At 46.8% G+C, this 25455-nt stretch overlaps 1 non-coding gene across 1 annotated transcript; it reads left to right on the forward strand.

Annotated features, from left to right (window-relative positions):
* The first annotated feature begins 13216 nt into the window (after positions 1 to 13216).
* On the forward strand, positions 13217 to 13413 carry LOC139235196 (U2 spliceosomal RNA). Its single transcript, XR_011588431.1, has one exon. It is a non-coding gene; the product is annotated as a U2 spliceosomal RNA (small nuclear RNA).
* The last annotated feature ends 12042 nt before the right edge of the window (positions 13414 to 25455 follow it).

The raw sequence follows: 25455 nt of genomic DNA on the forward strand, positions 1-25455 counted from the left end.
CCGTGTGCAGGCAACCCCTGGGTCTCCAGCAACAGCAGCCTCTAGTGTACCGGTAAGATGTGTACAGTACAAGGGTACATTCAATGTTGCATAACAGTGTTACAGACATCTCACAGTGAACAGGCATGCCTACACAACAGACTCAATAAAACCGCAGCCAGTTGGGTTCAGGGGATCCACGATGAGGCAGGTGGTTGTGAGCCCGATGGATGAACTGGTGTGTAGGGTGATTGTTAAACCTTTGCTAATAAACCAACTAGTTCTTAGTAGCAATGTGTTGCTATGAATTCTTCAGCAAAGATCCCATGAAACAAATACATTACAGACCCTAAACTCTGGAATTCCCTGCTTAACCCCCCCCTCCCCCACACCCCTCTCTCCTCCTTTAAAACGCTCCTTAAAACCTACCTCTTTGACTAAATTTGTGGTCACCTGTCCTAATATCTCATTATGTGGCTCGGTGTCAAATTTTGTTTGATAATCGCTCCTGTGAAGCGCCTTAGGACATTTTACTACGTTAAAGGTGCTATATAAATGCAAGTTATGGTTGTTGTTAAAGCCCCACTTATTGCATTGTAGCTAAAGGCAGGATCAATAAACAACAGATGACATCCTCCTGTGCTTCAGGGCTGTGCTGAACATTTAAACCCAGTTGAAGGTGGTCAGTTTACTCCGTACAGCAGAAACCATAGAAAGGTCAAATTCTTCCTGCTATTTACGCCAAATTTCCTACAAAAGCACCGACAGGGGATTCTCCCTTTTTATTGTGCTGACCCTCACGCTGTCCCATTCAGGGTTATAAAATTAACTAAAATAGGCACAATCTGGGCAAATTAAGACGGAGATAGACATATTTTTTGAGCGGTAAGGGAGTCAAGGGTTATGGGGAGCGGGCAGGGAAGTGGAGTTGAGGCCAAGATCATAAGAACATAAGAAATAGGAACAGAAGTTGGCCATTCGGTGCCTCGAGCCTGCTCTGCCATTCAATAAGATCATGGCTGATTGGATCATGGACTCAGCTCTACTTCCCCGCCCGCTCCCCATAACCCCTTATCCCCTTATCGTTTAAGAAACTGTCTATCTCTGTCTTAAATTTATTCAATGTCCCAGCTTCCACAGCTCTCTGAGGCAGCGAATTCCACTGATTTACAAACCTCTGAGAGAAGAAATTTCTCCTCATCTCAGTTTTAAATGGGCGGCCCCTTATTCTAAGATCGTGCCCTCTATTCTCGTCTCCCCCGTCAGTGAAAACATCCTCTCTGCATCCACCTTGTCAAGCCCCCTCATAATCTTATACGTTTCGATAAGATCATTCTTCTGAATTTCAATGAGTAGAGGCCCAACCTACTCAACCTTTCCTCATAAGTCAACCCCCTCATCCCCGGAATTAAACTAGTGAGCCTTCTCTGAACTGCCTCCACTGCAAGTATATTCTTTCGTAAATATGGAAACCAAAACTGCACGCAGTACTCCAGGTGTGGCCTCACCAATACCCTGTACAACTGTAGCAAGACTTCCCTGCTTTTATACTCCATCCCTTTTGCAATAAAGGCTAAGATACCATTGGCCTTCCTGATAACTTGCTGTACCTGCATACTATCCTTTTGTGTTTCATGCACAAATACCCCCAGGTCCCGCTGTACTGCAGCACTTTGCAATCTTTCTCCATTTAAATAATAACTTGCTCTTTGTTTTTTTCTGCCAAAGGGCATGACCTCACACTTTCCAACATTATACTCCATCTGCCAAATTTTTACCCACTCACTTAGCCTGTATGTCCTTTTGCAGATTTTTTGTGTCCTCCTCACACATTGCTTTTCCTCGCATCTTTGTATCGTCAGCAAACTTAGCTGCCATGATCTTATTGAATGGCGGAGCAGGCTTAAGAGGCTAAATGGCCGACTCCTGCTCCTATTTCTTATGTTCTTATCTCTGAATCGAACTGTTTTCTCGCTTGGAGGGCAAGCACAAACACAGACTGGTCAGGACGCATGGCCTAGTTCTGCATTGTAATTTCTACGTAAGTATGTACACATAGGTTGCTGCTTCCTGTAAACACCACAGTGAATCAGGTCACACAGACCAAAATGAACTCAATTGATGATATGTGTTTGCACCATCGCCCACCGCTGTACTATTAACATTCTGGGATCGGGCTACTTCTCTATTAGCAATCAGCAAAGACCTTTGAAAAAAAAGCCCTCAAACAGCCACAATTTGAGAATCACAGAAGAGAGAATTCATACACAGATCCAATTATCTAAAGCAAATTGAACAGGTCGTGTAACCACCTGAGGGAAGTTCATGCGGCAAGCCGATTGGGAATAATTCCACTAATCAAACAAACCCATTGTCTGAATGGTGGCCGTCATCACATAATATTCCAATAATTTAAAGAATTCAGTGACCAAATGGGCCTTTAGCCATTCTGTGCCTTGAAGTCTCTCCTGCCTCTGTGCTCTCCCACTCCCGTTACTTGAGCACGTAAATCCAGGCTGACACTCCCAGTGCAGTGCTGAGGGAGCGCCGCACTGTCGGAGGTGCCGTCTTTCGGATGAGACATTAAATCGAGGCTCCGTCTGCTCTCTCAAGTGGATGTAAAAAAATCCCACGGCACTATTTCGAGGGAGAGCAGGGGAGTTATCCCCTGGCCAATATTCATCATAACAAAAACAGATTATCTGGTCATTATCACATTGCTGTTTGTGGGAGCTTGCTGTGCGCAAGTTGGCTGCCGCATTTCACACAGTACAACAGGGACTACACTCCAAAAGTACTTCATTGGCTGTAAAGTGCTTCGAGATGTCTGGTGGTCGTGAAAGGCGCTATATAAATGCAAGTCTTTCTTTAAGAAAGAAAGAAAAATGATTGAATGGCCTATTTGGTTTGCTTTGGATAATTGGATCTCTGGGTGAATTTTCTCTGTCCCTTACTCTTGTATCAGGCAGCCACTTCTCTTATGTTGTCATTATTAGAATCATACAATGATACAGCACAGGAGACCATTTGGTCCATTGTGCCTCTGCTGGCACCCTGATGGTAATTGGTTTGACATTTTTTAAATCAATTTGAAAAAAAATTGACTGCCTGCCCTATCTCGGGGCCACGACTTGTTTTGTGGAATGAGAGCGATGTTGTCCTTTAGTGTGCACTGAATCTGCCTGTTGGTTTTATGTGTATCACCGCGAATTCAAAGTAATTCATTGTAAATTAACTGTTTGCAAAACATTTCATGAGAGGCGTTAAAGAAGGAAAAACTTGCATTTATATAGCGCCTTTCACGACCTCAAACATCGCAAAGCACTTTACAGCCAATGAAGTACTTTTGGAGTGCAGTCAGTAATGTGGGAAACACGGCAGCCAATTTGCGCACAGCAAGCTCCCACAAACAGCAACGTGATAATGACCCAGATCATTTGTTTTTATCGATGTTGATTGAGTGATAAATATTGGCCAGGACACCGGGGATAACTCCCCTGCTCTTCTTTGAAATAGTGTCTTGGGATCTTTTATGTCCACCTGAGAGGGTTTAACGTTTAATCTAAAGACGGCACCTCCGACAGTGCGGCACTCCCTCAGCACTGCACTGGGAGCGTCAGCCTAGATTTTTTGCTCAAGTCTCCGGAGTGGTGACTTGAACCGACAACTTTCTGTCTCAGAGACGAGAGTGCTGCCCACTGATCTGCGGCTGACACTACCACAGATCCAAGTGCACATTTGGGCATAGCAAGATCCCACAAGCCACAATGGGATGAATAATCAGAGAATCAGTTTCCAGTGGTGTTGGTAGAGGGAGGAATGTTGACCAGGGCAGCAGGAGAACTCGCTACCCTTCTTCAACCCATGGGATCTTTAATGACATTCACCGGAACAGACAAACAGGGCCTAGGTTTAGCATCTCATTAATGGCGGTAGCCCGATCGTGCAACACTCCTTCGATGACTAGAGCCCAAAATCTAGGCTGGCACTTTAGTGCAGCACTGAGCAAACACAGCACATTCATCTTGTCTTTTGGATGAGACGTTAAACCGAGGCCCCGTCTGCCCTCTCGGGTGGACGTAAAAGATCCCAATGGCACTATTTCGAAGAAGAGCAGGAGAGTTCTCCCCGGTGTCCCGGCCAATATTTATCCCTCAACCATAAACACCAACAAAAAAAAATTATCTGGTCATTATCACATTGCTGTTTGTAGGAGTTTGTGTGCGCAAGTTGTCTGCCGCGTTTTCCACATGACCACAATGCCTACAATTTAAGGGAAGTACTACATTGGCTGTGGAGTGCACTGGGATGTGCTGAGGTTGTGAAAGGCGCTATATAAATGCCACGTAATGCTTCCGTTAAGCTGCACGGCTGTGCATCGCTGTGGAGGTCCCCAAGGGTGTGCTTGCCGGCTTTACAATGGGAATAAACATCCGTGCGCGGGTGTTTGAATGGGCCGCGCAGCCCATTAAAGGGGCAGTGCACGCCCAAAAAAAAACATTCAGTGGGAACACTGAAAGCAAGCCTTTTTCCCCCCAGTTCTTTCTGGCCCTGGGGCCAGCGTGCTGCCCATTGATCCAAGCCAGGGCACTTTAAATAACCCCGGGCCATTTTGATTCATCTCGAGTGCGGATCAGGGGATGGGACCCTGGAGGTGAGCCTGTACTGTTCGTGGCAATCCCGATTTTACGCCCAGTAACTCTCCGTAACGACAGCAGGGTCTTGCGATCTTCACCCTAAGGTCGCGGTTGGTTCTCCATCTAAATTTTAGATTGGCCTTTCGGGGGAAAAGAAAGAAAGAAGGAAAGATTTGCATTTGCATAGCGCCTTTCACGACCGCCGCATTTGATTTGGATTTGGAATCAATGGGGGAGTAAGGTCCCAGGGTAGCCCATCATGTCAGACAAGCCAGAAGGGAGCCCTGGCTGAAATCGCTATCTTTTAAAATTTGTTTACTTTTCTTTTATTCAGATGCGAAATGGTGAGTTCCAACACAACTGCTTCTGCTGTCGGGCAGTCCTCGAGGCAGTGTCCAATCAAACAGTCATGAGCGCCGGACGTCCCAAAATGCTTTACAGCCCATTAAGTACTTTTGGAGTGAAGTTACTGTTCCAATACGGCATGCAATTTGCACACAGCAAGCTCCCACAAACAGCAGTGTGATAGTGGCCAGATAATCTGTTTTTTTGTTATGTTAGTTGAGGGATAAATATTGGTCCAGGACACCGTCGATAACTCCCCTGCTCTTCTTCGAAATAGTGCCAGTGGGATCTTTTACATCCACCTGAGAGCAGACGGGGCCTCGGTTTAACGTCTCATCTGAAAGATGGGGGGCGGGGGGGGGGGGGGAGAGGCGGGGAGACTAAGGGGGTTAAATAATCTTTCATCCATTGAAATCTTACAGCCATGTCCACAGCTTCCATTCCCAAGATTTAAAGAAATATCTAAGCTAGGTAGTAATTGCCAAGATTCCCATTTAAAAGAAATGGCCTTTGTGCCGTTGGAGTGTGCTTATGTCAGTATTTGGGTCTGTTGGTTTGGTTGGTGCATTTATAGGAGGGGCGGGTAATCTATCAGTGTCTGGTGAGTTGCTGATGAGAGATGGCACAGTTTTGTGTACATATTTCACTCAAATTCTTTTGGCATCTATTTTCCCTCAGGGAAGCCGAACTTTGAATTCACATTCTCGAAATGCTGTGTTCATTAGGCAAGCACATTCTCAGCAGTGCTTGAAGTTTATTACATCCGAATTAAACAAAACCACCTGAAGTTTCGATTGAACCATCTTGCATTCTTTTTGCTAACAAGTGAAGGAAGGGTAAGGCACAGACATCCTTTGTTGTCTGTTATTGATTGCTCTGTCACGAGGCTCACTGAACGAGCAAGTTGCTGATCCACAGGTGTGGTTTTACAGCAATGTGGCTTCCTGGATGGTACAGGTTGGACCTCTGTGGTCCGGCACCCTTGGGGCCTGACCAGTGCCGAAGCAGAGAATTTTTCCGAACCACGGGAGGTTGGTATATGACTGTACCGATACACCCTACATAACCATATGCCTAGTCTAGGTGTAGAATTTACCAATATCTCGCAAAGATTCCAGGTACCTTTCCCCTACAGAGGAGAAGAATCCCTTTCTGGGCTTTTAAAATGAGCTTAAAGGGGCAGATGAAGCCTGCGGGGGATAAAAGGGGATGCATTCATGGAGACCCCCCCCCCCCAAATGTTTGGACTCATAGGAAAGGGAATTCAAAATGGACCTAAATTACAGAAGCTTGAGATCCCCTAAACATCTATGGGAAGGAGCATATCAATTTTAAGATTCTACAACATTTTGGCTGCAAAAAAAAAGAGTTACCAAATACAGGAGGTGGGGCCAAATTCATGTATTAAAGACTCCAGACTGTCTGGGGGAACTATTCACCCTCTAAGAGATAATCGAATTACCCAATCAAGCACAATGGAAATCATGGTCAAGAAACTGGACAATTCTAAAACAATGCAAAACCAGTGATAGCACATTCTCACACCCTAATCGAGTTACTGCTGACAAAGGAGACATTTGAAAATCAGTGGACAGTACAGTTTAAACAGAGCCCAAGAGATTTGATGGGAGATAACGGAGCCTTTTTTTTGGAATATATCTATCCCCCAGTTTTACAAGGAAAGACCAGCAAGGAGCAGCACGCAGACTGGAACACAGACACAGACACAAGCAGCCGGAGCTGGGGAGTGAAGAAATGGAGCAGTGAAGGAAACTACTAGAATGCATCAAGAACTGACCGAGCACGAGGCCCACGAAATGGAAGGTTGTCAGCAACCAAATTGACAACCCGGGCCACCACAACCAGAGAAACGACCAACCAAAACCAACTCAGCAAAAACCGAAGAATCGACATTTATTTCCACTCTACAATCTACTTCGGAACGACCAACGGGTGAGAAATTACCAAAAGGGACTAACTAAACTATTCCTAACCAAAGAAAGTGGGTACTTACCCCATACATCCAAAACGCAACTTACCGCATCAACGGACGCACCCCAACCGAAGACTACGCAGTCCGAAGTCCTCTCCTCCGACCGGGGTACAGCTCGCCTAGAAGGCCAAGTGCAGCGAACCCCGAAACCGCGATTCACCGGCAACTGTCTAAAGGGATTGGTGAGCATCCCCTGAACCCCCCAGAGCTATAACTTCGTTAGTTAGGGGAATTGGGAGGAGGGAGGCTGGGATAACTTGTGTAAATAGAAACATAGAAACATAGAAAATAGGTGCAGGAGCAGGCCATTCAGCCCTTCTAACCTGCACCGCCATTCAATGAGTTCATGGCTGAACATGAAACTTCAGTACCCCCTTCCTGCTTTCTCGCCATAACCCTTGATCCCCCGAGTAGTAAGGACTTCATCTAACTCCCTTTTGAATATATTTAGTGAATTGGCCTCAACTATTTTCTGTGGTAGAGAATTCCACAGGTTCACCACTCTCTGGGTGAAGAAGTTTCTCCTCATCTCGGTCCTAAATGGCTTACCCCTTATCCTCAGACTGTGACCCCTGGTTCTGGACTTCCCCAACATTGGGAACATTCTTCCTGCATTTAACCTGTCTAAACCCGTCAGAATTTTAAACGTTTCTATGAGGTCCCCTCTCATTCTTCTGAACTCCAGTGAATACAAGCCCAGTTGATCCAGTCTTTCTTGATAGGTCAGTCCCGCCATCCCGGGAATCAATCTGGTGAATCTTCGCTGCACTCCCTCAATAGCAAGAATGTCCTTCCTCAAGTTAGGAGACCAAAACTGTACACAATACTCCAGGTGTGGCCTCACCAAGGCCCTGTACAACTGTAGCAACACCTCCCTGCCCCTGTATTCAAATCCCCTCGCTATGAAGGCCAACATGCCATTTGCTTTCTTAACCGCCTGCTGTACCTGCATGCTAACCTTCAATGACTGATGTACCATGACACCCAGGTCTCGTTGTACCTTCCCTTTTCCTAATCTGTCACCATTCAGATAATAGTCTGTCTCTCTGTTTTTACCACCAAAGTGGATAACCTCACATTTATCCACATTATACTTCATCTGCCATGCATTTGCCCACTCACCTAACCTATCCAAGTCACTCTGCAGCCTAATAGCATCCTCCTCGCAGCTCACACTGCCACCCAACTTAGTGTCATCCGCAAATTTGGAGATACTGCATTTAATCCCCTCGTCTAAATCATTAATGTACAATGTAAACAGCTGGGGCCCCAGCACAGAACCTTGCGGCACCCCACTAGTCACTGCCTGCCATTCTGAAAAGTACCCGTTTACTCCTACTCTTTGCTTCCTGTCTGACAACCAGTTCTCAATCCACGTCAGCACACTACCCCCAATCCCATGTGCTTTAACTTTGCACATTAATCTCTTGTGTGGGACCTTGTCAAAAGCCTTCTGAAAGTCCAAATATACCACATCAACTGGTTCTCCTTTGTCCACTTTACTGGAAACATCCTCAAAAAATTCCAGAAGATTTGTCAAGCATGATTTCCCTTTCACAAATCCATGCTGACTTGGACCTATCATGTCACCATTTTCCAGATGCACTGCTATGACATCCTTAATAATTGATTCCATCATTTTACCCACTACTGAGGTCAGGCTGACCGGTCTATAATTCCCTGTTTTCTCTCTCCCTCCTTTTTTAAAAAGTGGGGTTACATTGGCTACCCTCCACTCCATAGGAACTGATCCAGAGTCAATGGAATGTTGGAAAATGACTGTCAATGCATCCGCTATTTCCAAGGCCACCTCCTTAAGTACTCTGGGATGCAGTCCATCAGGCCCTGGGGATTTATCGGCCTTCAATCCCATCAATTTCCCCAACACAATTTCCCGACTAATAAAGATTTCCCTCAGTTCCCCCTCCTTACTAGACCCTCTGACCCCTTTTATATCCGGAAGGTTGTTTGTATCCTCCTTAGTGAATACCGAACCAAAGTACTTGTTCAATTGGTCTGCCATTTCTTTGTTCCCCGTTATGACTTCCCCTGATTCTGACTGCAGGGGACCTACGTTTGTCTTTACTAACCTTTTTCTCTTTACATACCTATAGAAACTTTTGCAATCCACCTTAATGTTCCCTGCAAGCTTCTTCTCGTACTCCTTTTTCCCTGCCCTAATCAAACTCTTTGTCCTCCTCTGCTGAGTTCTAAATTTCTCCCAGTCCCCAGGTTCGCTGCTATTTCTGGCCAATTTGTATGCCACTTCCTTGGCTTTAATACTATCCCTGATTTCCCTAGATAGCCACGGTTGAGCCACCTTCCCTTTTTTATTTTTACGCCAGACAGGAATGTACAATTGTTGTAATTCATCCATGCGGTCTCTAAATGTCTGCCATTGCCCATCCACAGTCAACCCCCTAAGTATCATTCGCCAATCTATCCTAGCCAATTCACGCCTCATACCTTCAAAGTTACTCTTCTTTAAGTTCTGGGCCATGGTCTCTGAATTTACTGTTTCATTCTCCATCCTAATGCAGAATTCCACCATATTATGGTCACTCTTCCCCAAGGGGCCTCGCACAATGAGATTGCTAATTAATCCTCTCTCATTACACAACACCCAGTCTAAGATGGCCTCCCCCCTAGTTGGTTCCTCAACATACTGGTCTAGAAAACCATCCCTTATGCACTCCAGGAAATCCTCCTCCACCGTATTGCTTCCAGTTTGGCTAACCCAATCTATGTGCATATTAAAGTCACCCATTATAACTGCTACACCTTTATTGCATGCACCCCTAATTTCCTGTTTGATGCCCTCCCCAACATCCCTATTACTGTTTGGAGGTCTGTATACAACTCCTACTAACGTTTTTTGCCCTTTGGTGTTCTGCAGCTCTACCCATATAGATTCCACATCATCCAAGCTAATGTCTTTCCTAACTATTGCATTAATCTCCTCTTTAACCAACAATGCTACCCCACCTCCTTTTCCCTTTACTCTATCCTTCCTGAATGTCGAATACCCCTGAATGTTGAGTTCCCAGCCCTGATCATCCTGGAGCCACGTCTCCGTAATCCCAATCACATCATATTTATTAACATCTATTTGCACAGTTAATTCATCCACCTTATTGCGGATACTCCTTGCATTAAGATACAAAGCCTTCAGGCTTGTTTTTTTAACACCCTTTGTTCTTTTAGAATTTTGCTGTACAGTGGCCCTTTTTGTTCTTTGCCTTGGGTTTCTCCACCCTCCACTTTTCCTCATCTCCTTTCTGTCTTTTGCTTTTGCCTCCTTTTTGTTTCCCTCTGTCTCCCTGCATTGGTTCCCATCCCCCTGCCATATTAGTTTAAATCCTCCCCAACAGCACTAGCAAACACTCCCCCTAGGACATTGGTTCCGGTCCTGCCCAGGTGCAGACCGTCCGGTTTGTACTGGTCCCACCTCCCCCAGAACCGGTCCCAATGCCCCAGGAATTTGAATCCCTCATTGCTGCACCACTGCTCAAGCCACGTATTCATCTGCGCTATCCTGCGATTCCTACTCTGACTATCACGTGGCACTGGTAGCAATCCCGAGATTACTACTTTTGAGGTCCTACTTTTTAATTTAGCTCCTAGCTCCTTAAATTCGTTTCGTAGGACCTCACCCCTTTTTTTACCTATGTCGTTGGTACCAATGTGCACCACGACAACTGGCTGTTCTCCCTCCCATTTCAGAATGTCCTGCACCCGCTCCGAGACATCCTTGACCCTTGCACCAGGGAGGCAACATACCATCCTGGAGTCTCGGTCGCGGCCGCAGAAACGCCTATCTATTCCCCTCACCATTGAATCCCCTATCACTATTGCTCTCCCACTCTTTTTCCTGCCCTCTTGTGCAACAGAGCCAGCCACGGTGCCATGAACTTGGCTGCTGCTGCCCTCCCCTGATGAGTCATCCCCCTCAACAGTACTCAAAGCAGTGTATCTGTTTTGCAGGGGGATGACCACAGGGGACCCCTGCACTACCTTTCTTGCACTACTCTTCCTGCTGGTCTTCCATTCCCTATCTGGCTGTGGACCCTTTCCCTGCGGTAAGACCAACTCGTTACACGTGATACTCACATCATTCTCAGCATCGTGGATGCTCCAGAGTGAATCCACCCTCAGCTCCAACTCCGCAACGTGGACAGTCAGGAGCTGGAGGTGGATACACTTCCTGCACACGTAGTCGTCAGGGACTGCATTGTATCTGCATTCGCCTTTTTACCCCATTTAGAGTTTAAGCTGTATTCTTTTCCCCACAGACTGTAATTGGACAATTTATTCAATGTGTTGTACCCCTCAGTGTGTATTGGTCTGTGTGTGTTATTAAAGGTGTGCCTTTTACTTCTTTGTAAACACAATAAAGCAATACCTGCTTCCTACCTTGAAACCGATTGTCTGTCCAAGTCTGTCACAGTCCCTTCATAATTCCAGTGTCTAGAACCAAGGGTGTGGGAGCGATTCGGAACCGCTCATATATGGTCAGAAGGGAAAGCTGACCCCCTGCAAACCACCCCTTACATAGGTTACTGGAACCTGTAGAGTGCTGCTCACCGCTCTCCTGGGCTATCTTCTTGTGCTAAAAAATACCACAGGCTACTGAGAGCCAGGACTGCCGACCAGACGTAAACAAACTTGGCGGGAAACTGATATGCGGCAGCTCCGCAAACTAATGCCGAACCACGGATGTTTCCGGACTAGAAAGTCCCGGACCAGAGAGATTCAACCTGTATTGCTAAACACCCTCTGCCATGATGGGCCAACAGACACGACAACAAAATCCATCGTTAAACCATTAGCTTTAATACTGCTGCATAGATAGGCCACAGCTAGAGTACTGCGTGCAGTTCTGGTCACCACATTACAGGAAAGATGTGATTGCACTAGAGAGGGTACAGAGGAGGTTTCCGAGGATGTTGCCGGGACTGGAGAATTTTAGCTATGAGGAAGGATTGGATAGGTTGGGGTTGTTTTCTTTGGAACAGAGGAGGCTGAGGGGAGACCTTATTGAGGTGTGTAAAATTATGAGGGACCTAGATAGAGTGGATAGAAAGGGCCTATTTCCCTCAGCAGAGGGGTCAACAACCAGTTGCCATAGATTTAAAGTAATTGGTAGAAGGTTTAGAGGGGATTTGAGGGGAAATGTTTTCACCCAGAGGGTGGTGGGAGTCTGGAACTCACTGCCTGAAAGGGTGGTAGAGGCAGAAACCCTCACCACATTTAAAAAGTATCTGGATGTGCACTCGAAGTGCCATAACCTACAGGGCTACGGACCCAGAGTGGGAAAGTGGGATTAGGCTGGGTCGGCTGGCGCGGACACGATGGGCCGAAATGGCCCCCTTCCGTGCCATAAATTTCTATGATTTTTCGATGATGGCCGTGAGATTGTGGTCGGCGGCGGAGCTAAGGTTCGCGTCGTCGACCTCCCGATGAACTCCACACTAACCCGGTGCCTGGCCCCAAGCGAAAACTTGCTCCGAAACGTGGCAGAGTTGCGCGCAGCGCAGTGGCCCATGGATGGCGGGGGGTGGTGGGGGAGGGGGGGAGGGGAGCGCGACATTTGTGCGCAAGCGTACCCGGGATCACGCGGGTTGCTGCTCCTGTCACTGGTCAGAAACCCAAATCTCCGATGCCCGACATCGATCAAATTTAAAATTTAACGGTGTGAATATTTATTTGACAAGTGCGGTACTTGCCATTAAAAAGCACAGGAAGTACTTGTTATTTACTGTCAGACTCTGCAAGATTAAAAAAAGACTCAAACATCTCATCACTCAAACCGAGTCTTCACAGCTGCCTGCTAGGTTGACACATGGCACTTTTATGTGCTTGTTTTTAATTATTTAGACATTTTTCTCCTCCCCCCCCCAATCCCTCCCCTTATGCTGTGTGGGGCACGGTGGCATAGTAGTCATGTTACTGGGCGAGTATTCGAGAGGCCAGAGACACGAGTTCAAATCGCACCAGGGCAGCTGGGGAATTTAAATTCAGTTCATTAAAATAAATCCGGAAAATAAAAAAAGCCAGTATCAGTAGCGGTCACCATGAAACTATGGGAATGTCGTAAAAAACACATCTGGTTCACGAATGTCCTTTAGGGAGGGAAATCTGCCATCCTTACCCGGTCTGGCCTATATGTGACTCCAGACACACAGCAATGTGGGTGACTCTTAAATGCCCCTCTGAAATGGCGGCTCACCACCACCTTCCCAAGGGCAATTAGGGAGGGGCTATCGCTTCTCGGCCTTTTGGCTAAGATCATGCGTAACTGACCTGACAGGGGAGTAACCACCATGACCCCAAAGTGGTTCTCCCTGGATCAGGAAGGTATATGCTTGCTTTTTGGAAATAGGAGGTGGGTGGGGTGGCTTGACCCATCCACCTCCACGGAGGTGTGTGGGTGACCTGACCCATCCACCTCCATGGCACGAACCTGGTGTTGCAGTACTTCCAGGAACGGTGCAATGGCTCCAGGCCTTTTGGCTAAGAGCATTGGCGCAGAGTGATCCTTGATGTGTGCAAGGTGACCTCTGGCGTTTGTGATTTGACAAAGAATTGGAACGATTGGCTACGAATTTAAAAAAAAAAAAAATTAGGGAGGGGCTATTGAGGGAGTGCAGCAAAGTTTCACCAGACTGATTCCCGGGATGGCAGGACTGACATATGAAGAAAGACTGGATTGACTAGGCTTATATTCACTGGATTTAGAAGAATGAGGGGATCTCAGAGAAGCATATAAAATTCTGATGGGATTGGATAGGTTAGATCCAGGAAGAATGTTCCTGATGTTGGGGAAGTCCAGAACCAGGGGTCATAGTCTAAGGATAAGGGATAAACCATATAGGACCGAGATGAGGAGAAACTTTTTCACCCAGAGAATTGTGAACCTATGGAATTCTCTACCACAGAAAGTTGTTGAGGCCAGTTCGTTAGATATATTCAAAAGGGAGTTAGATGTGGCCCTTACGGCTAAAGGGATCAGGGGGTATGGAGAGAAGGCAGGGGTGGGGTACTGAAGTTGCATGATCAACCATGATCATATTGAATGGTGGTGCAGGCTCGAAGGGCCGAATGGCCTACTCCTGCACCTATTTTCTATGTTTCTATGTTTCTATGTTTCTAAATGCCGGCCTTGCCAGCGCCGCCCACATCCCGTGAACGAATGAATTTTAAGAAACAGGCTCCTGCGCCTGTTTGCGCCAGCTGTGAGCTTTTCCAGCATAATTGCTGCGCAGTAGGGGGGCGATTAGCCCAACTTCTCGCCAGCAATGAGGATCTGACAGTTGGGACTTGACAGATCGCAAGTTTGGGATTTAGTGCACACGCTGAGAGTACACTGTCGTATCGACTGAAAATTCTGCCCCAGTACGAACAGCAGAGAAACAAGCCATTTGGCCCAACAGGTCTGTGTCGGTGTTTCTGCTCTACACAAGCCTCCTTCAACCCTGCTTCAGCTAACCCGATCAGCATATCCTTCTATTCCTTTCTCCCTCATGTGTTTATCCAGCTTCCTCTTAAATGCATCGATACTATTTGCCTCCATCACTCCCTGTGGCAGCGAGTTCCACATTCTCACCACTCTCTGGGTAAAGATGCTTATTCTAACTTTCCCATTGGATTCATTAGCGACTATCTTAGTTCTCACCGGGGAGAACTCCCCCTGCTCTTCTTCGAAATAGCGGCGTGGGATTTTTTACGTCCACCTGAGAGGGCAGACTGGGCCTCGGTTTAACGTCTCATCCGAAAGACGGCACCTCCGACAGTGCAGCACTCCCTCAGCACTGCACTGGAGTGTCAGCCGAGATTTTTGTGCTCACATCTCGAGGGTGGGACTTGAACCCACAACCTTCTGACTCAGAGGCGAGAGTGCTGCCCACTGACACCATGTCTTTCAGCTATACAAAAACAAAATACTGCGGATGCTGGAATCTGAAATAAAAACAGAAAATGCTGGAAACACTCAGCGGGTCAGGCAACATCTGTGGGGAGAGAAACAGAGTTAACGTTTCGGGTCGATGATCCTTCGTCAGAACTGGAAAAAGTTAGAGCGGTAACAGGTTTTTAAAGAAGTGTAGCGGCAGTGAAAGGGGGAGGGGAGGGAAGAACGAAAGGGAAGGTCTGTGATAGGGGGGAAGGCAGGAGAGATTGGAGAGCCAAAAGAGATGACACTGTCTTTCACGGTGTGTTTGTCAAGTAACACGGTAAGATATATCCTTTAGATTAGAACACATGAGGTTGGGACGGCTGGGAGTGGTGGGTGGGAGACATTACTTCCAAGAAGTGCTGCAAGCAAACTGATTCAGACCATGCCACAAAACATAATTTATAGAATCATAGAAATTTACAGCACGGAGGCCATTTCGGCCTATCATATCTATTATGTATGTAAACCTGTAAATACCATGTCTAACCACCAGAGGGTTTATCCCCTGGAGTTCCAAGGCATCCCACAATCCCTTGGGAGCACCTGTATATAAGGAGGCCTCACAGGCTGGAGAGGCACTCTGAGATCTGTAATAAAGGACTATGGTCACACTGTACTTGGAGCTTGTAGTATCTAGTCTGACTCTTCATCCAAGACATAACAACTGGCGATGAGATACAGATGACGAACCCCACCGCAACAATGCAGAGAACTGTGGGCAGCTTGGAGAAATTTTCGGAGGGAGATGATTGGGAAACCTTCGTGGAGCGACTCGACCAATACTTCATAGCCGACGAGCTGGAAGGAGAAGCGAACGCTGCCAAACGAAGGGTGATCCTCCTCACCGTTTGCGGGGCACCAACGTATGGCCTCATGAAAAAGCTGCTTGCTCCAGCGAAACCCACAGACAAGTCGTACGATGAGTTGTACACTTGTCTGTGGGTTTTGCTGGAGGAGCAGGTTTTATGTCGACGACACTTCATGTGCCCAAGTTCCACTCACTGTTCGAACCAGGCATCATAGAAACATAGAAACTAGGTGCAGGAGCAGGCCATTCGGCCCTTCTAGCCTGCACCGCCATTCAATGAGTTCATGGCTGAACATGCAACTTCAGTACCCCATTCCTGCTTTCTCGCCATACCCCTTGATCCCCCTAGTAGTAAGGACTACATCTAACTCCCTTTTGAATATATTTAGTGAATTGGCCTCAACTACTTTCTGTGGTAGAGAATTCCACAGGTTCACCACTCTCTGGGTGAAGAAGTTTCTCCTCATCTCGGTCCTAAATGGCTTACCCCTTATCCTTAGACTGTGACCCCTGGTTCTGGACTTCCCCAACATCGGGGACATTCTTCCTGCATCTAACCTGTCTAAACCCATCAGAATTTTAAACGTTTCTATGAGGTCCCCTCTCATTCTTCTGAACTCCAGTGAATACAAGCCCAGTTGATCCAGTCTTTCTTGATAGGTCAGTCCCACCATCCCGGGAATCATTCTGGTGAATCTTCGCTGCACTCCCTCAATAGCAAGAATGTCCTTCCTCAAGTTAGGAGACCAAAACTGTACACAATACTCCAGGTGTGGCCTCACCAAGGCCCTGTACAACTGTAGCAACACCTCCCTGCCCCTGTACTCAAATCCCCTCGCTATGAAGGCCAACATGCCATTTGCTTTCTTAACCACCTGCTGTACCTGCATGCCAACCTTCAATGACTGATGTACCATGACACCCAGGTCTCGTTGCACCTTCCCTTTTCCTAATCTGTCACCATTCAGATAATAGTCTGTCTCTCTGTTTTTACCACCAAAGTGGATAACCTCACATTTATCCACATTATACTTCATCTGCCATGCATTTGTCCACTCACCTAATCTATCCAAGTCACTCTGCAGCCTCATAGCATCCTCCTCGCAGCTCACACTGCCACCCAACTTAGTGTCATCCGCAAATTTGGAGATACTACATTTAATCCCCTCGTCTAAATCATTAATGTACAATGTAAACAGCTGGGGCCCCAGCACAGAACCTTGCGGTACCCCACTAGTCACTGCCTGCCATTCTGAAAAGTACCCATTTACTCCTACTCTTTGCTTCCTGTCTGACAACCAGTTCTCAATCCACGTCAGCACACTACCCCCAATCCCATGTGCTTTAACTTTGCACATTAATCTCTTGTGTGGGACCTTGTCGAAAGCCTTCTGAAAGTCCAAATATACCACATCAACTGGTTCTCCTTTGTCCACTTTACTGGAAACATCCTCAAAAAATTCCAGAAGATTTGTCAAGCATGATTTCCCTTTCACAAATCCATGCTGACTTGGACCTATCATGTCACCATTTTCCAAATGCGCTGCTATGACATCCTTTATAATTGATTCCATCATTTTACCCACTACCGATGTCAGGCTGACCGGTCTATAATTCCCTGTTTTCTCTCTCCCTCCTTTTTTAAAAAGTGGGGTTACATTGGCTACCCTCCACTCGATAGGAACTGATCCAGAGTCAATGGAATGTTGGAAAATGACTGTCAATGCATCCGCTATTTCCAAGGCCACCTCCTTAAGTACTCTGGGATGCAGTCCATCAGGCCCTGGGGATTTATTGGCCTTCAATCCCATCAATTTCCCCAACACAATTTCCCGACTAATAAAGATTTCCCTCAGTTCCTCCTCCTTACTAGACCCTCTGACCCCTTTTATATCCAGAAGGTTGTTTGTGTCCTCCTTAGTGAATACTGAACCAAAGTACTTGTTCAATTGGTCTGCCATTTCTTTGTTCCCCGTTATGACTTCCCCTGATTCTGACTGCAGGGGACCTACGTTTGTCTTTACTAACCTTTTTCTCTTTACATATCTATAGAAACTTTTGCAATCCGCCTTAATGTTCCCTGCAAGCTTCTTCTCGTACTCCATTTTCCCTGCCCTAATCAAACCCTTTGTCCTCCTCTGCTGAGTTCTAAATTTCTCCCAGTCCCCAGGTTCGCTGCTATTTCTGGCCAATTTGTATGCCACTTCCATGGCTTTAATACTATCCCTGATTTCCCTAGATAGCCACGGTTGAGCCACCTTCCCTTTTTTATTTTTACGCCAGACAGGAATGTACAATTGTTGTAATTCATCCATGCGGTCTCTAAATGTCTGCCATTGCCCATCCACAGTCAACCCCTTAAGTATCATTCGCCAATCTATCCTAGCCAATTCACGCCTCATACCTTCAAAGTTACCCTTCTTTAAGTTCTGGACCATGGTCTCTGAATTAACTGTATCATTCTCCATCCTAATGCAGAATTCCACCATATTATGGTCACTTTTCCCCAAGGGGTCTCGCACAATGAGATTGCTAATTAATCCTCTCTCATTACACAACACCCAGTCTAAGATGGCCTCCCCCCTAGTTGGTTCCTCGACATATTGGTCTAGAAAACCATCCCTTATGCACTCCAGGAGATCCTCCTCCACCGTATTGCTTCCAGTTTGGCTAGCCCAATCTATGTGCATATTAAAGTCACCTATTATAACTGCTGCACCTTTATTGCATGCACCCCTAATTTCCTGTTTGATGCCCTCCCCAACATCACTACTACTGTTTGGAGGTCTGTACACAACTCCCACTAACGTTTTTTGCCCTATGGTGTTCTGCAGCTCTACCCATATAGATTCCACATCATCCAAGCTAATGTCTTTCCTAACTATTGCATTAATCTCCTAATTAACCAGCAATGCTACCCCACCTCCTTTTCCTTTTATTCTATCCTTCCTGAATGTTGAATACATCGGGAAGTTCCAAGGAGCAAAAGTGAAGATCCATTTGATTCCAGGGGCGCAACCCATCCATCACAAGGCGAGAGCGGTACCTTACATGATGAGAGAGAGGGTGGAGATAGAAACATAGAAACATAGAAAATAGGTGCAGGAGTAGGCCATTCAGCCCTTTGAGCCTGCACCACCATTCAATATGATCATGGCTGATCATGCAACTTCAGTACCCCATTCCTGCTTTCTCTCCATACCCCTTGATCCCTTTAGCCGTACGAGCCACATCTAACTCCCTTTTGAATATATTTAGTGAATTGGCCTCAACAACTTTCTGTGGCAGAGAATTCCACAGGTTCACAATTCTCTGAGTAAAGAAGTTTCTCCTCATCTCTGTCCTAAATGGCTTACCCCTTACCCTTAGACTGTGACCCCTGGATCTGGACTTCCGCAACATCGGGAACATTCTTCCTGCATCTAACCTGTCCAATCCCGTCAGAATGTTATTCTATGAGATCCCCTTGCATTTATGTAGCGCCTGTAACATAGTAAAACGTCCCAAGCCGCTTCACCGGAGCGATATCAGACAAAATTTGACACCGAACCACAGAAGGAGATAATTAGAAAATGCTGGAAATCTTAGCGGGCCAGGCTGCAATGAGAGCGCATCATTTCGCCGATCGAATTCAATGAGTGGGCCAGTCCGATTGTTCCAGTCCTCAAGGGAGACGGCACCGTCAGAATCTGTGGTGAATACAAAGTAACTATCAATCGTTTCTCGCTGCAGGATCAATACCCGCTACCGAAGGCAGATGACCTATTTGCGAAACAGGCGGGAGTGAAAACGTTCACGAAGCTGGACCTGACCTCAGCCTACATGATGCAGTAGTTGGAGGAATCATCGAAAGGCCTCACCTGCATCAACACGCACAAAGGTCTCCTCATTTACAACAGATGCCCGTTTGGGATTCGATCGGCCGCGGCGATATTCCAGAGAAACATGGAAAGCTTGCTGAAGTCGGTCCCGTGCACCATGGTCTTCCAGGACAACATCTTGGTTACCGTTGAGCACCTGCAGAACCTGGAGGAGGTTCTTAGTCGGCTTAATCGTGTGGGGCTCAGGCTAAAAAGCTCGATGTACGTTTTCCTGGTACCTGAAGTGGAGTTCCTGGGGAGAAGAATCGCGGCGGACGGCATCAGGCCCACCGATTCGAAGACAGAGGCAATCGAGAACGCACCGAGACCACAGAACGTGACGGAGCTGCGGTCGTTTCTAGGACTCCTGAACTATTTTGGTAACTTCTTACCGGGTCTTAGCACATTGTTAGAACCCCTGCACTTTTTACTGTGTAAAGGAGATGAATGGGTATGGGGTAAAAGCCAAGAAAATACCTTTAAGAAAGCTAGGAAGCTGTTATGTTCAAACAAATTGCTTGTGTTGTACGATCAATGTAAGCGTTTGGTACTAGCATGTGCTGCGTCGTCGTATGGGGTCGGGTGTGTATTGCAACAAGCTAATGAATTAGGGAAATTGCAACCAGTTGCTTATGCATCCAGAAGTCTGTCTAAGGTTGAGAGGGCCTACAGTATGATCGAAAAAGAAGCGTTAGCGTATGTTTACGGGGTAAAGAAAATGCATCAATATCTGTTCGGGCTCAAATTTGAATTGGAAACTGACCATAAGCCGCTCATGTCCCGCTTCTCTGAAAGTAAGGGGATAAATACGAATGCATCAGTCCGCATCCAGAGATGGGTGCTCATGTTGTCCGCATACAACTACGCCATCTGCCACAGGCCAGGCACACAAAACTGTGCCGATGCTCTCAGTAGGCTGCCATTGCCCACTACAGGGGTGGAGATGGCACAGCCCGCAGATTTAGTTATGGTAATGGAAGCATTCGAGAGTGAGTAATCACCTGTTACCGCTCGACAGATTAGAACCTGGACGAGCCAGGACTCCTTACTGTCCTTAGTAAAAAACTGTGTGCTCCACGGGAGCTGGTCTAGTGTCCCGTTAGAGAGACAGGAAGAAATAAAGCCGTACCAGCGGCGCAACGATGAACTGTCTATACAGGCAGACTGCCTCCTATAGGGTAATCGGGTAGTGGTGCCAAAAAAGGGCAGGGACACCTTCATCAGTGATCTCCACAGCACCCACCCAGGCATCGCAATGATGAAAGCAATAACCAGATCCCACGTGTGGTGGCCCAGTATCGATGCAGACTTAGAGTCCTGCGTGCACAAATGTAATAATGTTCACAGTTAAGCAATGCACCCAGGGAGGCGCCACTAAGTTTATGGTCTTGGCCCTCCAAACCGTGGTCCAGGGTCCATGTCAACTATGCAGGCCCATTCTTGGGAAAAATGTTTTTAGTGGTTGTAGATGCGTACTCCAAATGGATTGAATGTGTGATAATGTCGGCAAGCACGTCCGCTGCCACCATTGAAAGCCTACGGGCCATGATTGCCACGCACGGCCTGCCTGATGGCCTTGTGAGTGACAATGGGCCATGCATTACCAGTGCCGAATTCAAGGAGTTCATGACCCGCAATGGGATCAAACATGTCACATCTGCCCCGTTTAAACCAGCGTCCAATGGTCAGGCAGAACCAGCAGTTCAAACAATCAAGCAGAACTTGAAAAGGGTAACTGAAGGCTCGCTGCAGACTTGCTTATCCCGAGTCCTGCTTAGTTATCGCACAAGACCCCATTCGCTCACTGGGGTTCCTCCCGCTGAACTGCTCATGAAAAGGGCACTTAAGACAAGGCTCACGTTAGTCCACCTTGATCGACATGAACAGGTAGAGAGCAGGCGGCTTCAACAGAATACATATCATGATCGCGCAAATGTGTCACGCGAAATTGAAATAAATGATCCTGTATTTGTGTTAAACTATGGACAAGGTTCCAAGTGGCTTGCTGGCACCGTTTTGGCCAAAGAGGGGAGTAGGGTGTTTGTAGTCAAACTCTCAAATGGACTCACCTGCAGGAAACACTTGGACCAAACCAAACTCAGATCTACGGACTATCCAGAACAACCCACAATAGACTCTACCTTTTTTGACCCCCCAACACACACACAAGTGGCAACTGACCCAGCGGTTGACCACGAAGCAGAACCCATCACCCGCAGCAGCCCAGCAAGGCCAGTTGCGCAGCAATCCAGCGAAGGCCCAACAAACGACTCACCACCAGCATTTGCACCGAGACGATCAACCAGGGAAAGGAAGGCCCCAGCTGGACTCATATTGTAAATAGTTACACGATTGACTTTGGTGGGGGGGGGGGGGGGAAGTGTTGTTATGTATGTAAACCTGTAAATACCATGACTAACCACCAGAGGGCTTATCCCCTGGAGTCCCAAGGGATCCCACAATCCCTTGGGAGCACCTGTATATAAGGAGGCCTCACAGGCTGGAGAGGCTCTCCGAGATCTGTAATAAAGGACTGCGGTCACACCTTACTTTGAGCTTGCAGTATCTAGTCTGACTCTTTATTCAAGACATCGGCCAGCAAAGAGCGATCCAGCCTAATCCTACTTTCCAGTTCTTGGTCTGTGCCCAGTGCATATCCAAGTTCTTTTTAAATATGAGAGGGTTTCTGCCTCTACCATCCTTTCAGGCAGTGAGTTCCAGACCCCCACCACCCTCTGGGTGAAAACATTTCCTCTCAAATCCTCTCTAAACCTTCTACCAATTACTTAAATCTATACCCCCTGGTTGTTGACCCCTTTGCTAAGGGAAATAGGCCCTTCCTATCCACTCTATCTAGGCCCCTCATAATTTTATACACCTCAATTAAGTCTCCACTCGGCCTCTTCTGTTCCAAAGAAAACAACCCCAGTCTGTCCAATCTTTCCTCACAGCTACAATTCTCCAGTCCAGGAAACATCCTTGTAATCTCCTCTGTACCCGCTCTAGTGCAATCACATCTTCCTGTAATGTGGTGACCAGAACTGCACGCAGTACTCCAGCTGTGGCCTAACTAATGTTTTATGCAGTTCTGACATAACCTCCCTGCTCTTCTATTCTATGCCTCGGCCAATAAAGAAAAGTATTCTGTATGTCTTCTAAACCACCATATCTACCTGGCCTGCTACCTTCAGGGATCTGTGGACATGCACTCCAAGGTCCCTCTGTTCCTCTACATTTTTAACCAATACCGAAGCTTAATCCCTGAATCCTCAACCATACAACCTGCACTTATTATATATCTCACTGCAATTGCCCAGTGAATTGCAACATAAATCTAGTCAGCATATATCTAACTGAATACAAGCCTTCACTATCTCCTCTTTACAAGGTCATAAATGTGGTTTATTACCAGAAAAGGACCCTTTATTGATCATTAACCGGATAATATTTATTTTTGCCATCCATTAACCCGAGTAAATATCGTGATTATTTATTCCGCGAATCTGCTTATCTTCTCATTTCAACCCAGAGGAGATCTGAAATTTCTCAATTCCCAGCCAGGATTTTTTCCGTTCGGAGCTCGTGGAAAATCTGAAAGGAGGACAATGTTCCCTCTTCGGTCACTGGTCGTAGTCGCCGTGGTGACAGCGATACTGACGGTGTCGCGTGGACAAGGGGGGACCGGTGAGATGCCCAGCGAGTGCGGCGCTTGTCGAGGATTTCCGGGAATGCCGGGATTGCGTGGTGTGAGCGGAAGAGACGGTGTAAAAGGGGAATCAGGACATCCAGGTAGGATGAGAACTTTATGGAAAAACGGTCCGTAAAAAACAGACGGTAAAAGTGGCCTCAGAGGGACATGGGGTTTGGGAAGTTGCTGCCAACAGCAGGTCGGTCAGGCGATCTTTGGACACAGTAGCTTACTTATCTCCAATGGGTGAATTTTTCATTCCATTCCCAAATTTCCCCGTGACTTGTTTGCGTGGCTTCCACCAGGTTGGTCCTGGGACAAACACATGCATGGGCTGAAATTTTAGCTTCTCCGTTTTCGGGGCGAAAACGGAGGCGGGCGGGAAAATTACGATCAAATTAACGTTGCCGATTAATTGCAAAACCTTCGTCATTTGGGCTCTGCGCACAGCGCAAAGGGAGGCGTTGTACTCCTTTCGGGCCAGAAAAACGGGAACCTCGCCAACTTTAGTGTGAGGCCAGGAACGCTCAGAGAGAGGCTTTGGGAAGGGGGGAGAAAAATTCCAAAAAAAATGCCAAAAACAGTGCCAAAACGCTTACAACACAAATCGCTGAAAAAATATAACAAAATAACAACTAGAACTTACCTTTTTTTGATAGTTTATGCACTTCATCATCGCAGGCAGGGATGCACCGCTGTGTGGGCGCGTTTCGCGGCGTACGGGACAGGTGATTGCCAAAACTGGCAGCGGTGTGGCAATGCGAGCCGTTGTACACCCGGCGCAGCTCTCCCCGGCGCTGCTTCTAAATGTCACCGCAAAAACCGAGCCGAGGATCACGACCCGAGCGAAAAACAGCTCACCGCCCCATTTTGCGCCGCGGAGTGTCAAAATCCGGCGAAAACCCGCGTCGCAAACGACCCGAAATTCCAGCCGTTGGTTCGTTAAGAAATGACGTGCAATTCTATAGACCCTTTCACAACCTCAGGGCATCCCTCAGCTCTTTACAGATAATTAAGTACTTTTTTTTTTGAAGTGCAGTTGCTGTTGTAATGTAGGAAACATGCAGCAGGTCAATTTGTGCACAACAAGATCCCACAACCAGCAGTGTGATCATGACCAGATAACCTGCTTCAGCATTGTTGGTCAATATTTACCCTCAACCAATGTTGGTAAAAATAAACATTGCTGTCTGTGGGGAAATGCCTGATGTCTTTCCTCCATTAAGAACAATGACAGCATTTCAAAATTGTCTGAAAAGCGCTTTATGACACATGATACGTTATATAAATGCAAGTCTTCTTTTTAATATATAGTCATGTGGTTAGACACACACTGTGTTTCAGCAGCAGCAGAGTGATAAGGTTGATTTTGTTCTTTGAAACCTGGACATTAACCTGACCTGTTGATTGTCCGCTTGTTACACGAGAACATAAGAACATAAGAAATAGGAGCAGGAGTCGGCCATTTAGCCCCTCCCCTCGAGCCTGCTCCTCCATTCAATAAGATCATGGCTGATCTGATCTTGGTCTCAACTCTACTCCCCTGCCCACTCTTCATAACCCTTGACTTATCGTTCAAAAATCTGTCTATCTCCACCTTAAATATATTCAATGACCCAGCCTCCACAGCTCTGTAGGGCAGAAAATTTCAAAGATTCATGACCCTCTGAGAGAAGAAATTCCTCCTTATCTCTGCTTTAAATTGGCAACCCCTTATTCTGAAACTATGCCCCCTAGTTCTAGATTCCCCCGCGAGGGGAAACATCCTCTCTGCATCTACCCTGTCAAGCCTCCTCATAATCTTATACATTTCAATAAGATCGCCTCTCATTCTTCTAAACTTCAATGAATACAGGCCCAACCTGCCTTCATAAGATGACCCCTTCAGCTCAGGTTGTTGTTTGGGCTCCTTCTGTTCCTCATCTTCGTCCTGCTCCTCGGAGACATCATCTGAAGACATGATGTCGGGTCTCACACATACGCTGATGGAACCCACCTCTACGCCACCACCACCTCTCTCGACCCCTTCACTGCCTCTGTCTTGTCAGACTGCTTGTCTGATATCCAGTCTTGGATGAGCCGAAATTTCCTCCAATTAAAGAAAGACAGACTTGCATTTATATAACGCCTTTCATGACCTACGGCCGTCTCAAAGCGCTTTACAGCCAATGAAGTACTTTTGGAGTGCGGT

Source organism: Pristiophorus japonicus, chromosome 22 (assembly GCF_044704955.1).
Source record: "Pristiophorus japonicus isolate sPriJap1 chromosome 22, sPriJap1.hap1, whole genome shotgun sequence".
Lineage (NCBI taxonomy): Eukaryota > Metazoa > Chordata > Chondrichthyes > Pristiophoridae > Pristiophorus > Pristiophorus japonicus.